General features: G+C 33.9%; 1 long non-coding RNA gene across 2 annotated transcripts; it reads right to left on the bottom strand.

The window, feature by feature from the left end:
• Positions 1–1,534: 1,534 nt before the first annotated feature.
• On the bottom strand, positions 1,535–6,232 carry LOC134233878 (uncharacterized). 2 transcript variants are annotated; one of them, XR_009985082.1, is made up of 3 exons: positions 6,205–6,232; positions 1,628–2,190; positions 1,535–1,549 (listed from the first exon to the last, which is right to left on the bottom strand). It is a non-coding gene; the product is annotated as an uncharacterized LOC134233878 (long non-coding RNA). The 2 variants fall into 2 exon arrangements; XR_009985083.1 differs by lacking the exon at positions 6,205–6,232 and adding an exon at positions 3,630–3,671.
• Between the last annotated feature and the right edge of the window lie 7 nt (positions 6,233–6,239).

The following is a 6,239-nucleotide window of genomic DNA, read 5'->3' as shown; positions in this document are numbered from 1 at the left end:
TTATTTTGGTTGTTCCCGTTTTGCACAATAATTAGGTATAGAACAATAGGTGTGAAATATGTTTTGATAAAAATTATAGTCTGATTTCTGGTTAGGATTTACCTGGGTTAGCCTGTGTTTTACATATGTATCATGAGCAGGAAGAATAAATATTTATTTAATGTATATGAATATCTTTTGTAAAAAGTGAATTTACGAAATACTAGTATTTCATTTAATATTAATTATTGTATTTAAAAAAAAAACTGACAAGAAATAATTTGTAAAGCTAATAATTCAAAAATTGACATCGATTACCGATTACTATTCTTGATTAATTATTTAGTGTAAAATTTCTATTTTGTTATAAAAGTAAAGATTGAAATTGAAAATTTTAAAGCCAATTGGTAGGCCTTTGTTTTTCAATCTGATTAAAATCAAATCCTTTGATCCGCTCCCGTAGATCGCTACGTAGCGATCTACGGGAGCGGATCAAAGGATTTGATTTTAATCAGATTGTTTGTTTTTATATTGAATTTGACTACAGAATATTCCATCTGATCAGTACATATGCTCACAGCTGGTAAGGCCGGTCGACAGGGGATGTTACTCCTCCTTATCCCTGATCCCACTTCTGGAATTTCCAGAGGTCTGTGTTTATGCCCTCTTTGCAAAGTTGTATAGTTTAATAGATTTTTTTTTTAGATCAATCGACTATGCATATTTATTATCTTTACCTTTTTTATGACAAGTTTTAAAACAATAGTGCAAATTTTTTTTCTAAGAAATGTGAGCATTTAAAGATAATCAGTTACAAATTAAATAATTTATCATTTGTTCTCCTTTTAACATGTGTATTTGTTTGTTTCTTTTTTGTGTTACTTAATTTGTTTTGTATCTTTATATTTTGTGTACCTGTGGATTTTTTATGTTTGTGTAACAGGAAGGGAGAAAATGTACGGCTAGTCCGAAAATCGAACCTAGGACCCCTGCATCTTCAGTCAGTGCTCTACCAACTGAGCCATCCAGGCTGATATCCACTGCCCAAACCATTACATTTGTTTGTATGCTCAACAAGATGCAGGGAGGGGCACTTATAGTGTTAAAAAAATTGAACCCTTTTCCACTAGAAAGTTTATCTTCTGGCAATGAACCTTTAACATGATGATTTGACAATAGGTCATAACAATGAATAGGTCAGAACAATGACATAACCTTAGGGAAGTTTTGTGTCAAGTTCAAACTTCCTTAGTTTCCCAATTACGAAGAATTGTTTTCATATAAACAGATGGACAATGTAATTCAATAGTAAGTGTATATAGCCCCTAACTCAGTGGGGCGTAATTAATAATGTTGATTTTAAACTGTTGGAGACATAGTACACAAAGGTACCCTCCTTAGCATGACAGGCTAAAAAAATGCATTGGTGATAGACTAACATGAAAGATTGACATGACAGACTGACAAAAGCATGACAGACAGACAGATTGGAGTGGTTTATACACCTGGAAGTCACCACTGATGATGTAGTCAAATCCATGTAAAAATAGATCTCTGTGTTTTTCATTAACTGATCTTTGGTTGTCCTGGCAAAAGGAAATAACAAAATATATCTGAAATGTTGTATAGTGAACAGTTATCAAAACACAATGACCAGGAAATAGTGATGTATTTCAAATTTTTAATGCATAAAATAAATTAACATAAGGAAAATAAAAAATGCACACGTAAAATTAAACTGAACACATTGAAAAAAGTTCTTCTAACAAAACTGAACACATTGAAGACCTTTCTTCTGGTTAGTCTGATTTCTTGTCATAAAACTGGACTTCCTGTTTTGGATGAGATGAACTTCCAAAGAGCAGAGATAACCGAGAAATAATAATTCTGACACACTTGAGAAGTATAGTCACTGCTCCCACCAGAAATATAAATATTGCTGCCACAATTATCACTGTTGAGAATAAGGTCAGTTCATAACTCTGGGATGGCATGTTGATATCCTTGAGGAAAAATTTATAAAATGTGTGCTCTTGCAGAATGACAAAAATATTTTTCTATATGTTTGCAAGTATTCATTGCTGTCTTGAAAGCTGCTAATATTCTTTGACTGGATTTTTGAAACAGGAAATTTTCTCTTTTTATTCATTGTAGGTCATCCTTGTTGCTTTTCTCTGGCAAGCATTCTCATTAGGATTTAGCTGCAGCAAACTAGATTAAAAGAAAAAAAAATATATAAAGTTACAGTAAAATATCACTTTATTGAATGTTACTTACAAGTAAAAACATTTCAATCACACAAAATTAAAGAATCTGGAATTCAATTCATTTATTGTCAGGAATTATGTTCTGTTGATTACTCAGATGGAATTAAGACTGAAAATGAAAAACTCTAAATATTTAAAAACTCTACAAAGCACTTATTTCTAACAATACCGTCATACATGACAATGAAATGAGTTTTGACATTGGATGGATATCAGACACATATCAAGGTTTAGAGATGCAGACAGACTAGGTCATAAAACACTTAGATTGACCAGGGTTTTCTAATGATTGATTTTTCAAGGTTTGCTACATGTTACAATAAAATAAATGTAATTTGCTGGTGTAACCAATCAAATTTCTTTCAATATAAGAGTAAACTCAGTATGACTTGTATTGATCAATACAGTTAAATATCCTTATATCTCAAAATGATGGGACTGAGAAAAAAATTAGATATTCAAAGATTCGAGAGATTAAATAAATACTTTTAAAAATTCTTCTACTATTAATATTGCTGAGGACAAAGAAATACTGTGGACATTATTCTCCAATAATTTAATTCTGGTTGTAATGTGTCATTCAATTGGATAAAAATTTCATCTAAATTGTATAACCTGGGTTGCCTCCGTCAAAAACTTATCCATCCGCTTGACGTTAAGTTTAAAATATGAACAATTTGCAGACTTTTTAAGGGAGAAATTTTCTTGTTTTCTTTACTTAATTATGATTGAAATTGAATTTAAATAATAAGGAATGAATAAAACAGCAATCCAAGTTAAACTGCTATAACCTGGGTTGAAGCAGTTTACGCCTTCTAATAATCCGCTTCATGATTTAACACTTTGAACGCTTTTCAACACTTTCTGACTGTCGCTTATAAACCATTATGAATAATATTTTCATCGATACAGTTACTTCACAGTAACATTCGTAAGAAAAATAGGGGGTATATATCCCATCTACAACATATTGCTTACACCCCGGACAGAACATTGCTTTTTCGTAAATATCATAAAATACAAATTGTATCATTTACAAACGATTAGTATAGATAACATTGTATTTAAAAAATGATGGTAAAGAAAAGCTTTGTTCTGATATTTGATCATAAACACAGTGTAGCGTCAATCTTGCTCCGATCCTCAGAACTGTGTTGAGGTGTTTGATACAAATAGAATTAGAAAGCTAGACTAGTGTCCAGTGGATTCATGAGTATTTTCATTCAGTATTTTTTAGAGGGGTGGTGAAATAGAAAGACGACAAACATATCTTGACGAGCCCCTATACTATAGTCTGACCTGTTAAATGATACAAAACATATAAAGTACTTTTTAACCTGAATATCTTCAGATATCTCAAGATACACTCGTATATATTCTTACCTAACCGTAAAGGGAATGATTCCGGGAATGCCTCAAAAGCTAAACACAAAGAGGAACCACTTGTGGCTATGTTACCGAGAAGGTACTTCACGTAGGATGTATTTAATCCGGATTGTACTTATTCCAAAATATCTACAGGGACAGGTAATATACTCAATACTTTGTTTGATGTAACGTATCACTTATTACAACAACCAACAAGACGTGTTTGTGGAACACTGATGCCCCCGTATGTCAATATAGCGAAGATTAAACTTTTCTGGACCTTGTTGAATGTAAATTTTAATATGTTGGTGCCCAAAGTAAGGTCTGCTCACAAGAAATATTAAATATAAAAGCCCTAGCACCACCTGTTCAAAAGTTATGATCAAGGATAAGCTTTAGAAAGGTAAGTCAAACTCCAGGGTCAAGGTCAAAGGGTCAAAGTTGTTGGTTTCTAAGAAAGCCCTGTAAGGTCTTGTCAAAAGGATAAATATGTGAAGCATGAAAGATCTAGCCCTGACCCTTCAAAAGATATGACCAATGTTTGTTTTTAAAAAGAAGGTCAAAATCCAATGTCAAGGTCAAAGGGTCACAGTTTTTAGAATCCAATGAAAGGTCTTCTCACAAGGATTTTATGTGAAGTATGAAAGCCCTAGTCTCAACCGTTCAAAATTTATGGTTTAGGTTAAGATTTTTCCCCAAGTATGTAAATCTCCAAGGTCAAACGGTTAAAGTTGTTGGTGTCCAATGAAAGATCTTGTCACAAAAAAATACATATGAAAGTCCTAGTACGGTATCTACCGTTCAAAAATTATGGCCAAAGTTAAAGTTTGTAATTTGTGTAAAAGTTTGTGTCAAACTCCAAGGTCGAGGTCGAAAGGTTAAATTTGGTGATACCCAGGGAAAGATATTGTCAGAAGGAATACACTTGTGAAATATGAAAGTCATAGCTCCACTGAATCTTTCGTTTCGGGGGCATAATAGTTTTACTTCTCTTTCGAACACGGTTCTTCGGTGAGCATACATTTTACTTCCGCTTCTCACTCCCGTCGTTCGTCTACCTGAGGCCTGTTCAAAAGAGCGAACGCTCGCGAATATTTTTTTTTGGAGGTATAACGAAATTTGGTGAGCGCCGCGACCGTTCGCTCTGTTGAAGAGGTCTCTGTTTACACGTAAGCTATCGGTAGATGTAGATGAAAATTTGTTTACTGAATGATTTCTTATCCAATGAATCTAGTGTTGATATTGACTAAAATCTACGTTGAATCAAGGCCCCATCTTAAAAATGAACTTATAATCTTAATTTATAAAGCATACTTCTACATTGCTCCTCGTTCAACTCGCATTGTTGCTGAAACTATTGCAACCATTTTGACATCCTAGTGTTAGATGGCGTGCGAACATTATTATACTCCCTTTTATGATTTTATTGTTTGTATTAAAGCAATGTTGGACAATAGCAGTGTGAACTCTAATAAAACCATATCAAGTAGATAACCTGTCAGCATTTTAATTTTTTTCTGATTTACATCGTTCACATCATCGGCATCCCAATACTGGACGATATCGAGTTGACAATGACATTGTGTTGTGTCAACATTGCCTTCTTTTTTTCTTGTTTATATCGTTCGCATCGTCGACATCACAACGTTGGACGATATCGAGTCGACATCGCGTCAACATTGAACTCTTGTTTACATCATTAACATTGCCGTATCGCAACGTTGGATTAACTGCAGGGACGTAGCAACAGGGCGGGGGGGGGGGGGCTGGCCCCCCACTTTTTTCCCCAACATTACCTTTACCATTGAAAATGTCCATTGAAAGGTTGGTCCCCCCCCCCTTCTTACCACAATATAGAAATATGAAGGAAATGTAGTATTGTATGGAAAAAAAATGGAAGTGAAAGGAAGTTGGCCTTGAAAAAAAGTTGGCCACTACCCACTCCGCTATACGCTCCATTCAAACCTCGGATGTGAAAGGTGGAGTAATACGCATTAAGTCGATACATTTCTCAGCTGGAAACTTGCTCGTCACTCATTTCATATTTCGCTCTGCCTAAAGTTTTTCGAAAAGATTTCTTTATTTGAGTAATTCCTCATGTTAATTACAACAATATGTTAGTAGTCTTTGAAAGCAAGAATTAACACAGTGTTGAGCCTGCAACAAAGTAACTCGGATTTAAAAAGTATAATATTTGAATGAGATTCAAATAAGATCACTTGACTAACTCTGCAAGATGGTACATCGAACACCTTTGACGTCCGAGGATAGTGTTCGGTTAATGGAGCTCCGAGTGATCAAATACCGGTATAGTTTTGCGCATCATTGCCCAGCTAGTGTTACATGGGCTCATTAAGAGCAATAATAATCAAAAGTACCCAAGAAGATTGATCAATATTCTGGAGAATTGGATATTTTTGCTATAAATAGATCTATGCCACGTATACGTTTACAATTACATAGATATGATTCTCAAGTACTTGCATCATTCACTTCTATTAACTTTAAGTTGATATCCACTACGAAAGTCAAATCATGAAAAGTTTAGTCACATAGATCTACTTTACGATGATGAATAATTGGCACATACATGTATTTTGTTTTGTACATGTCCATATATACTTC

The sequence above is a fragment of the Saccostrea cucullata genome, unplaced genomic scaffold (genome assembly GCF_032062105.1).
Source record: "Saccostrea cucullata isolate Sc308-1 unplaced genomic scaffold, CSIRO_AGI_Scuc_v1 ctg432, whole genome shotgun sequence".
Taxonomy (NCBI): Eukaryota; Metazoa; Mollusca; class Bivalvia; order Ostreida; family Ostreidae; genus Saccostrea; species Saccostrea cuccullata.
This window is presented reverse-complemented; position numbering and strand designations above follow the sequence as displayed.